This window comes from Oncorhynchus kisutch, linkage group LG25 (assembly GCF_002021735.2).
Source record: "Oncorhynchus kisutch isolate 150728-3 linkage group LG25, Okis_V2, whole genome shotgun sequence".
In the NCBI taxonomy this organism is placed as follows: Eukaryota; Metazoa; Chordata; class Actinopteri; order Salmoniformes; family Salmonidae; genus Oncorhynchus; species Oncorhynchus kisutch.
The window spans coordinates 2,999,698-3,010,183 of NC_034198.2; positions in this window are offsets into that span (position 1 = coordinate 2,999,698).

Sequence of the window (10,486 nt, forward strand, 5' to 3'; positions counted from 1 at the left end):
CTCTTCTTGAAGCGGCTGTGAAGTGGAAGTGTATTTTCAGCAGCTGCTGGGTAGGTACTTCCGGCGCCAACAGAGATGGCCGCCTCGCTTCGCGTTCCTAGGAAACTATGCAGTTTTTTGTTTTTTTACGTGTTATTTCTTACATTAGTACCCCAGGTCATCTTAGGTTTCATTACATACAGTCGAGAAGAACTACTGAATATAAGATCAGCGTCAACTCACCATCAGTACGACCAAGAATATGATTTTCACGAAGCGGATCCTGTGTTCTGCCTTTCAACCAGGACAACGGAATGGATCCCAGCCGGTGACCCAAAAAAACTACTCCGTAAAAGAGGGAAACGAGGCGGTCTTCTGGTCAGACTCCGGAGACGGGCACATCGTGCCCCACTCCCTAGCATTCTTCTCGCCAATGTCCAGTCTCTTGACAACAAGGTTGATGAAATCCGAGCAAGGGTAGCATTCCAGAGGGACATCAGAGACTGTAACGTTCTTTGCTTCACGGAAACATGGCTCACTGGAGAGACGCTATCGGAGGCGGTGCAGCCAGCGGGTTTCTCCACACATCGCGCCGACAGAAACAAACATCTTTCTGGTAAGAAGAGGGGCGGGAGCGTATGCCTTATGGCTAACGAGACGTGGTGTGATCACAGAAATATACAGGAAGTCAAATCCTTCTGTTCACCCAATTTAGAATTCCTCACAATCAAATGTCGACTGCATTATCTACCAAGAGAATTCTCTTCGATTATAATCACAGCCGTATATATTCCCCCCCAAGCAGACACATCGATGGCTCTGAACGAACTTTATTTGACTCTTTGCAAACTGGAATCTATACATCCTGAGGCTGCATTCATTGTAGCTGGGGATTTTAACAAGGCTAATCTGAAAACAAGACTCCCTAAATTGTATCAGCATATCGATTGCGCAACTAGGGCTGAAAAAACCTTGGATCATTGCTACTCTAACTTCCGCGACGCATATAAGGCCCTGCCCCGCCCTCCTTTCGGAAAAGCTGACCACGACTCCATTTTGCTGATCCCTGCCTACAGACAGAAACTAAAACAAGAAGCTCCCACGCTGAGGTCTGTCCAACGCTGGTCCGACCAAGCTGATTCCACACTCCAAGACTGCTTCCATCACGTGGACTGGGATATGTTTCGTATTGCGTCAGACAACAACATTGACGAATACGCTGATTCGGTGTGCGAGTTCATTAGAACGTGCATTGAAGATGTCATTCCCATAGCAACGATTAAAACATTCCCTAACCAGAAACCGTGGATTGATGGCAGCATTCGCATGAAACTGAAAGCACGAACCACTGCTTTTAATCAGGGCAAGGTGACTGGTAACATGACCGAATAAAAACAGTGCAGCTATTCCCTCCGCAAGGCTATCAAACAAGCTAAGTGTTAGTATAGAGACAAAGTAGAATCTCAATTCAACGGCTCAGACGCAAGAGGTATGTGGCAGGGTCTACAGTCAATCACGGACTACAAGAAGAAAACCAGCCCAGTCACGGACCAGGATGTCTTGCTCCCAGGCAGACTAAATAACTTTTTTGAGGACAATACAGTGCCACTGACACGGCCTGCAACGAAAACATCCTTCACTGCAGCCGAGGTGAGTAAAACATTTAAACGTGTTAACCCTCGCAAGGCTGCAGGCCCAGACGGCATCAGAGTATGTGCAGACCAGCTGGCCGGTGTGTTCACGGACATATTCAATCAATCCCTATACCAGTCTGCTGTTCCCACATGCTTCAAGAGGGCCACCATTGTTCCTGTTCCCAAGAAAGCTAAGGTAACTGAGCTAAACGACTACCGCCCCGCAGCACTCACTTCCGTCATCATGAAGTGCTTTGAGAGACTAGTCAAGGACCATATCACCTCCACCCTACCTGACACCCTAGACCCACTCCAATTTGCTTACCGCCCAAATAGGTCCACAGACGATGCAATCTCAACCACACTGCACACTGCCCTAACCCATCTGGACAAGAGGAATACCTATGTGAGAATGCTGTTCATCGACTACAGCTCGGCATTCAACACCATAGTACCCTCCAAGCTCGTCATCAAGCTCGAGACCCTGGGTCTCGACCCCGCCCTGTGCAACTGGGTACTGGACTTCCTGACGGGCCGCCCCCAGGTGGTGAGGGTAGGCAACAACATCTCCACCCCACTGATCCTCAACACTGGGGCCCCACAAGGGTGCGTTCTGAGCCCTCTCCTGTACTCCCTGTTCACCCACGACTGCGTGGCTACGCACGCCTCCAACTCAATCATCAAGTTTGCGGACGACCCAACAGTGGTAGGCTTGATTACCAACAACGACGAGACGGCCTACAGGGAGGAGGTGAGGGCCCTCGGAGTGTGGTGTCAGGAAAATAACCTCACACTCAACGTCAACAAAACTAAGGAGATGATTGTGGACTCTAGGAAACAGCAGAGGGAACACCACCCTATCCACATCGATGGAACAGTAGTGGAGAGGGTAGTAAGTTTTAAGTTCCTCGGCATACACATCACAGACAAACTGAATTGGTCCACTCACACAGACAGCATCGTGAAGAAGGCGCAGCAGCGCCTCTTCAACCTCAGGAGGCTGAAGAAATTTGGCTTGTCACCAAAAGCACTCACAAACTTCTACAGATGCACAATCGAGACTGCTCCGCCCACAACCGTAAGGCTCTCCAGAGGGTAGTGAGGTCTGCACAACGCATCACCGGGGGCAAACTACCTGCCCTCCAGGACACCTACACCACCCGATGTTACCGCCTGTTCACCCCGCTATCATCCAGAAGGCGAGGTCAGTACAGGTGCATCAAAGCTGGGACCGAGAGACTGAAAAACAGCTTCTATCTCAAGGCCATCAGACTGTTAAACAGCCACCACTAACATTGAGTGGCTGCTGCCAACACACTGACTCAACTCAAGCCACTTTAATAATGGGAATTGATGGGAAATGATGTAAAATATATCACTAGCCACTTTAAACAATGCTACCTAATATAATGTTTACATACCTTACATTATTCATCTCATATGTATACGTATATACTGTACTCTATATCATCTACTGCATCCTTATGTAATACATGTATTACTAGCCACTTTAACTATGCCACTTTGTTTACATACTCATCTCATATGTATATACTGTACTCGATACCATCTACTGTATCTTGCCTAAGCTGCTCTGTACCATCACTCATTCATATATCTTTATGTACATATTCTTTATCCCCTTACACTGTGTATAAGACAGTAGTTTTGGAATTGTTAGTTAGATTACTTGTTGGTTATTACTGCATTGTCGGAACTAGAAGCACAAGCATTTCGCTACACTCGCATTAACATCTGCTAACCATGTGTATGTGACAAATAAAATTTGATTTGATTTGATTTGATTTTGATTTGAGGTACCTTGACTTGTTCATAAGTATATGTATTGCTAGCCAACATTGAATTACTGCATGTTTCCTTAGCCAACCTAGCTAGCTGATTGACGTTTGCCAGCTCAAGTTGACAAAAGCCATTTCGGTCTGCTCTAAATTGCTCGTAAATGACCTACAAAAACATCACCCAGAGAATAATCATTGATTCTAAAATTATCTGCCGAAATTGTTGCCACCCCTATTACTAGCCTGTTCAACCTCTCTTTCGTGTCGTCTGAGATTCCCAAAGATTGGAAAGCAGCTGCGGTCATCCCCCTCTTCAAAGGGGGGGACACTCTTGACCCAAACTGCTACAGACCTATATCTATCCTACCGTGCCTTTCTAAGGTCTTCGAAAGCCAAGTCAACAAACAGATTACCGACCATTTCGAATCTCACCATACCTTCTCTGCGATGCAATCCGGTTTCAGAGCTGGTCATGGGTGCACCTCAGCCACGCTCAAGGTCCTAAACGATATCTTAACCGCCATCGATAAGAAACATTACTGTGCAGCCGTATTCATTGATCTGGCCAAGGCTTTCGACTCTGTCAATCACCATATCCTCATCGGCAGACTCGACAGCCTTGGTTTCTCAAATGATTGCCTCGCCTGGTTCACCAACTACTTCTCTGATAGAGTTCAGTGTGTCAAATCGGAGGGTCTGCTGTCCGGACCTCTGGCAGTCTCTATGGGGGTGCCACAGGGTTCAATTCTTGGACCGACTCTCTTCTCTGTATACATCAATGAGGTCGCTCTTGCTGCTGGTGAGTCCCTGATCCACCTCTACGCAGACGACACCATTCTGTATACTTCCGGCCCTTCTTTGGACACTGTGTTAACAACCCTCCAGGCAAGCTTCAATGCCATACAACTCTCCTTCCGTGGCCTCCAATTGCTCTTAAATACAAGTAAAACTAAATGCATGCTCTTCAACCGATCGCTACCTGCACCTACCCGCCTGTCCAACATCACTACTCTGGACGGCTCTGACTTAGAATACGTGGACAACTACAAATACTTAGGTGTCTGGTTAGACTGTAAACTCTCCTTCCAGACCCATATCAAACATCTCCAATCCAAAGTTAAATCTAGAATTGGCTTCCTATTTCGCAACAAAGCATCCTTCACTCATGCTGCCAAACATACCCTTGTAAAACTGACCATCCTACCAATCCTCGACTTTGGCGATGTCATTTACAAAATAGCCTCCAATACCCTACTCAACAAATTGGATGCAGTCTATCACAGTGCAATCCGTTTTATCACCAAAGCCCCATATACTACCCACCATTGCGACCTGTACGCTCTCGTTGGCTGGCCCTCGCTTCATACTCGTCGCCAAACCCACTGGCTCCATGTCATCTACAAGACCCTGCTAGGTAAAGTCCCCCCTTATCTCAGCTCGCTGGTCACCATAGCATCTCCCACCTGTAGCACACGCTCCAGCAGGTATATCTCTCTAGTCACCCCCAAAACCAATTCTTTCTTTGGCCGCCTCTCCTTCCAGTTCTCTGCTGCCAATGACTGGAACGAACTACAAAAATCTCTGAAACTGGAAACACTTATCTCCCTCACTAGCTTTAAGCACCAACTGTCAGAGCAGCTCACAGATTACTGCACCTGTACATAGCCCACCTATAATTTAGCCCAAACAACTACCTCTTTCCCAACTGTATTTAATTTTTATTTATTTATTTATTTTGCTGCTTTGCACCCCATTATTTTTTATTTCTACTTTGCACATTCTTCCATTGCAAAACTACCATTCCAGTATTTTACTTGCTATATTGTACTTACTTTGCCATCATGGCCTTTTTTGCCTTTACCTCCCTTCTCACCTCATTTGCACACATTGTATATAGACTTGTTTATACTGCATTATTGACTGTATGTTTGTTTTTACTCCATGTGTAACTCTGTGTCGTTTTATCTGTCGAACTGCTTTGCTTTATCTTGGCCAGGTCGCAATTGTAAATGAGAACTTGTTCTCAACTTGCCTACCTGGTTAAATAAAGGTAAAATAAAAAAAATAAAAGAAATTGAGATTATAGGCTGTATCGCAGTGCCATAGAGAATACATTGAGTGCAGATTCGTGACCATTATGTTTCCACCATTATCACAGAGAAAATGGCTTGTTTCTAGCAGTTCAAAATATATTTTTTGCAGGGCAGCATTTGACACATAAACCATGATGTGGGCTGTACTCGCAAGCCGCTAAAGCCCATGCGAATGACCAGTGCACCAAGGTGTCTGTCGACCTAAGGTGCAGTCACCAGTCAGCTGTCCCCTCCCAGGATTATATAGTATTTCAAGGAAGATAGCAGCCTACACAAGAAATAACTCATATTGGTAGCAATCTAGATGTCACGTGATATATTCTACTCAATGGGGAGAGCATTATTGTCAAAAACAGTGAGACAGAGTGTCCTCCTTAGCTGTCACAACCCTGTGTGATTCAGTTCACTTGTCTCTCATTTGCGTGATATGAGTCATCGTTTTGCAGGCCAGGAGTGTCTGTAAACCTCTCCCGCCATTTGTTTATTTAAAAAACATTATTCCATAATGTTACAATAGTAGCTAAACTTGTTCACTTCACCAGAAGTATGCAAACATTTGGTGGCAGAGCTAGAAGGGAAAATGTTGTGAGTCTGGGCAAATAATCTGTGATATTGTGTAGGCTATAGCAATGTAGTAATAGTTTGCTAGGGTGTGAAGTACAGTGCCTTGCAAAAGTATTGGTGAAGTGAAATGAAAAAATAAAACGTTTAAAAAAGGAAAGCGTTGCGTGTGTATTCCTATGTATTCAACCCATTTGCTATGAAGCCCCTAAATAAGATCTGGTGCAACCAATTACCTCCTGAAGTCACATAATTAGTTAAATAAAGTCCTCTTGTGTGCAATCTAAGTGTCACATGATCTGTCACATGATCTCAGTATATATACTCCTGTTCTGAAAGGCCCCAGACTATGCAACACCACTAAGCAAGGGGCACCACCAAGCATGCGACACCATGACGACCAAGGAGCTCTCCAAACAGGTCAGGGACAAAGATGTGGAGAAGTACAGATCAGGATTGGGTTATAAAAAATATCAGAAACTTTGAATATCCCACGGAGCACCATTAAATCCATTATTAAAACATGGAAAGAATATGGCACCACAACAAACCTGCCAAGAGAGGGCCACCCACTAAAACTCACGAAACAGGCAAGGAGGGCATTAATCAGAGAGGCAACAAAGAGATCAAAGATAACCCCGAAGGAGCTGGAAAGCTCCACAGCAGAGATTGGAATATCTGTCCATAGGACCACTTTAAGCCGTACAGTCCACAGAGCTGGGCATTAACGAAGTGTGGCCAGAAAAAAAGCCATTGCTTAAAGAAAGAAATAAGCAATCATGTTTGGTGTTCGCCAAGGTGCATGTGGGAGACTCCCCAAACATGGAAGAAGGTAATCTGGTGAGATGAGACTAAAATTTAGCTTTTTGGCCATGGCCATCAAGTAATACGCTATGTCTGGCACAAACCCAACACCTCTCATCACTCCGAGAACCCCCGATGTTTACATCGTCAGGGACTGGGAAACAGGTCAGAATTGAAGGAATTATGAATGGTGCTAAATACGGGGAAATTCTTGAGGGAAACCTGTTTCAGTCTTCCAGAGATTTAAGACTGGGACGGAGGTTCACCTTCCAGCAGGACAACGACCCTAAGCAAACTGCTAAAGCAACACTCGAGTGGTTTAAGGGGAAACATTTAAATCTCTTGGAATGGCCTAGTCAAAGCCCAGACCTCAATCCAATTGAGAATCTGGGGTATGACTTAAAGATTGCTGTACACCAGCGGAACCCATCCAACTTGAAGGAGCTGGAGCAGTTTTTCCTTGAAGAATGGGCAAAAATCTACCAAAGCTTATAGAGACTTACCCCAAGAGACTTGCAACTGCAATTGCTGCAAAAGGTGGCTCTATAAAGTTATGACTTTGCGGGGGTGAATAGTTATGCACGCTCAAGTTTTCCGTTTTTTTGTCTTATTTCTTGATTGTTTCATAATAAAAAATATTTAGCATCTTCAAAGTGGTAGGCATGTTGTTTAGATAAGATGTTACAAATCCCCCCGAAACAAATCCATTTTAATTTCAGGCAACAAAATAGGAAAAATGCCAAAGGGGGTGAATACTTTCGCTAGTCACTTTTTTTAATGTTTTATGTTATTTAGCCTTTATTTAACTAAGTCAGTTAAGAACAAATTCTTATTTACAATGACGGCTTACAAAAAGGCAAAAATCCTACATATTTTTTTTCAAACAAAGTCAAAATATAGGACAAAACACACATTACGACAAGAGAGACAACACAACACCACATAAAGAGAAACCTAATACAACAACATAGCAAGATAGCAAGGCAGCAACACATGACAACACATCATGGTAGCAACAAAACATAACAACAACATGGTAGCAACACAACATGGTAGCAACACGTGATGTGGTTCCGCAAGGAATTTTGAAGAGTATATGGAGGGGTATTTTGAAAACGCAGTATATTTTATTGATTTTATTTATTTAACTTGGCAAGTCAATTAAGAACAAATTCTTATTTACAATGACGAACTACCAAAAGGCAAAAGGCCTCCTGCGGGCTGGGATTAAAATGTAAAATAAATAAAATAAAAATACAGGACAAACCCACATCACGACAAGAGAGACAACACAATACTACATAAAGATAGACCTAAGACAATAACATAGCATGGCTGCAACACAACATGACAACAACGTGGCAGCGGCACAACATGGTAGCAGCACAAAACATGGTACAAACATTGTTGGGCACAGACACCCGCACAAAGGGCAAGAAGGTAGAGACAACAATATATCACGCAAAGCAGCCACAACAGTCAGTAAGAGTGTCCATGAGTGAGTCTTTCAATGAAGAGATTGATATGAAACTGTCCAGTTTGAGATTTTGTTGCAGCTCGTTCCAGTTGCTAGCTGCAGCGAACTGAAAAGACGAGTAACCCAGGGATGTGTGTGCTTTGGGGACCTTTAACAGAATGTGACTGGCAGAATGGGTGTTGTATATGGAGGATGAGGGCTGCAGTAAATATCTCAGATAGCGGGGAGTGAGGCCTAAGAGGGTTTTTTAAATAAGCGACCGGTATACAGAGATGACCAATTTACAGAGGAGTATAGAGTGCAGTGATGTATCCTATAAGGAGCATTGACGGCCGAATGGTAAAGAACATCTAGCCGCTTGAGAGCACCCTAACCTGCAGATCTATAAACGTCTCCGTTAATCTAGCATGGGTAGGATGGTCATCTGAATCAGGGTTAGTTTGGCAGTTGGGGTGAAAGGGGAGCGATTATGATAGAGGAAATCAAGTCTAGATTTAACTTTAGCCTGTAGCTTTGATATGTGCTGAGAGAAGGACAGTGTACCGTCTAGTCATACTCCCAAGTACTTGTATGAGGTGACTACCTCAAACTCTAAACCCTCAGAGGTAGTAATCACACTTGTGGAGAGAGGGGAATTCTTCTTACCAAACCACATGAACTTTGTTTTGGAGGTGTTCAGAACAAGGTTAAGGGCAGTGAAAGCTTGTTGGACACCAAGAAAGCTTTGTTGTAGAGCGTTTAACCTTTCTAGCGCTCGACAACATTCCGCTGAAAAGGCAGCGCGCGGAATTCAAAAATATATTTTTTAAATATGTACCTTTCACACATGAACAAGTCCAATACAGCAAATGAAAGAAAAACATCTTGTTCCCATCGTGTCCCATCGTTTCCGATTTCAAAAATGCTTTACAGCTAAAGCACAACATATGACACATATGACACACACAGCCATTTTTCCAGCCAAAGAGAGGAGTCACAAAAGGCAGAAATAGAGAAATCAATCACTGACCTTTGATGATCTTCATCAGATGACACTCATAGGACATCATGTTACTCAATATATGTATGTTTTGTTCGATAATGTGCATATTTATATCCAAAAATCTCAGTTTACATTGGCGCCTTAGGTGCAGTAATGTTTTGATTCCAATACATCCGGTGATTTTGCAGATATACTCATAATAAACATTGATAAAAGATACAAGCATTATTCACATAATTATAGATAGACTTCTCCTTAATGCAAAAAAAAAGCATAATCTGAGAACAGTGCTCAGAACCCAAAACAGCCAGAGGAATATCCACCATTTTGGAATCAACAAAGTTAGAAACAGCACCATAAATATCCACTTACCTTTGATGATCTTCTTCAGAAGGCACTCCCAGGAATCCCAGTTCGACAATAAATTACTGATTTGTTCCATAAAGTTTAATTATTTATGTCCAAATAGCCACTTCTTGTTAGCGTGTTCAGTCCAGTAATGCATCTTCATGAGGCGCAGGCACTTCATCCAGACAAAAACTTCAGTTTTTGTTCCATTACAGACCTTTAGAAACATGTCAAACGATATATGGAATCAATCTTTAGGAAGTTTTTAACATAAAACATCAATAATGTTCCAACCGGAGAATTCCTTTGTCTTCAGAAAAGCACTGGAACGAGAGGTAACTCTGTCGGGAGCGCACGTCATGAAACCAAGGCTCTCTGCCAGACCATTGACTCAAAGAGGTCTCATGAGCCCCTCCTTTATAGTAGAATCCTCATTCAATTTTCTAAAGACGGTTGACAGCTAGTGGAAGCCATTGGAAGTGCAACTTTATCCGTATCTCAATGTGTATTCGGTAGGCCAAGCTTTGAAAAACTACAAACCTCAGATGTCCCACTTCCTGGTTGGAGTTTTCTCAGGTTTTCGCCTGCCATATGAGTTCTGTTATACTCACAGACATCATTCAAACAGTTTGAGTAACGTCAGAGTGTTTTCTATCCAATACTAGTAATAATATGCATATATTAGCATCTGGGACAGAGTAGGAGGCAGTTCACTCTAGGCACGCTATTCATACAAAAGTGAAAATGCTGCCCCCTATCCCAAAAGAGTTCAACAGTGTCCCAAAAAGGTTAACACAAAACCCGGGGAG